This window comes from Bidens hawaiensis, unplaced genomic scaffold (assembly GCF_021521415.1).
Source record: "Bidens hawaiensis isolate Kalapana, Puna unplaced genomic scaffold, B.hawaiensis_p1.1 tig00053809_1, whole genome shotgun sequence".
Classification (NCBI taxonomy): domain Eukaryota; kingdom Viridiplantae; phylum Streptophyta; class Magnoliopsida; order Asterales; family Asteraceae; genus Bidens; species Bidens hawaiensis.
In genome coordinates this window covers 107,699-109,539 of record NW_027506270.1, presented here as the reverse complement: position 1 = coordinate 109,539, position 1,841 = coordinate 107,699, and positions in this window count along the sequence as shown.

The window sequence follows — 1,841 nt, the reverse complement described above, 5'->3', positions numbered from 1 at the left end:
TAATCGATACGCACACAAGGATTAAACAGTTTGCAAGTGTGAATACTATATAATAGGTAAATATAATATGATACGCATATGTCCCAAAAACGATTAAAACTAAGTAATAAAAATGGAGTGAATACTCACCTTATCGAAAAGTGGGGATTGGAATATGATAAGAAAAGAAATACTATGAGTCAGCACGCCGAATATCAGCAAGAACAAATCCTAAACAAGAGTGATAGTCGAAGAAATACTACGAGTTAATAGATGAACTAAAAGAGAATTTAGGTATGAACGGGTACTGTGTGTGTAAAATAATTTATTACATTTTATTATTAATAAATATTTCTTTTAAGTTAATATTGTAAATAATACTTATATAAAATAAAATCTTTTATAAAATACTTATAACTATATATTTTAATATGTTAATTAACGTGATAAATTTTAAATATATATTTTAAATTAAAACCCTTTTTTAAATATTAAAACCTTTAAAAATTTTGTATTAACTAATACACACACACACACATATATATATACATATATATGGTTTTAACTAAGGTTCGAAAAAACTAGTTAATATGTCGGTTTTTGTAAAATTACTGATTATTTATGATTCTTATAATATTTATAATGTTAGTTAATGATTTAATATGATTAACTAACAAATAAGGAAAATGTTTCCAAAAATATAGGGATGCGGGGGGGGGGGGGGGGGGGGAGGGGGGGTTTCGAAACCCCCGCCCCCCCAGCGGTCCAAGTCTTAATGAAACCACCCTAGCCATCTGGGCTAGGGTGTTAATTGGTTATAACTTGAAACTGGTTTGATTTAACCACACAGAAGCGAACCCAAAACAAGAAATGAACCTTAACAAGATCAGTCGACCAAATAGTTAATCGTTTGGCCGATTAACCTAGGGGCTAAAGTAATTGATATCAAGACAAGCAGAACCATATAATTAAATACCTTATACATTGTTATATTGGGGGTTAATTGCGTAAGAACAGAGCCCACAAAACAAAGGCCATGAACAACTATCAATAGGTCAAGATAATCCAATTGTTTATTGGGGTTTTTACGGCGATGCTATGAGGATGATATTTGTAGCTTTAGTTGATTTATAGAGATAGTTATATGATAAATTACTAAATGAGTTAAGATGGTGTGTTCATTATTCAATTCGTATCACACTTGATTGTTATTACCAAATTGATTCATCAATGAGGCCGGTTAAGGTATGAGTAATACTATTATTGATCCAATTTCCATGTTTACATCGAATATTGTGGTCCAATCTAGCAATTTGGGTCCGGGTTTATGAAATGGGTTGGATATATGGGATCTGGTGACGGGTTAATAGATTTGGTTGATGGGTTAATGAGTTTGATATAATAATTTAACAGATTTGCAGATTGGTCCTTTATCTATAGAGATGGAAACAAAATAGGTTTAAAGTATATTTTAAGGGTACAATTTTATATATATCAAAGTAGTTTTAATAATTAAACAATAATATTAAAATAACTAAATAACTTGATAATTGTTGTATTTTATTGATAGATTAACCCGAAGATAGAAATGGGTCGGGTAACGGTTACAAATTAATAAATGAGAAACCCTAATTGTTACAGTGTCCCCTACTTTTGGGAATTTCATTCCGAACTTGGAAAAATAGTGGTAACAAAGAGATAAGGATAATTGAGTTTCGACTGGTCTTCACTCTTCCACGTAAACTCTGCACCTTGTTTAGAATTTCATCGGACCTTAACCAAGGGTATTCGTCTTCGTTTGGTTACTTTGTCCTTGTGGTCCATGATTTTAACGGGTTTTTCAATGAAATGCATAGTCTCAT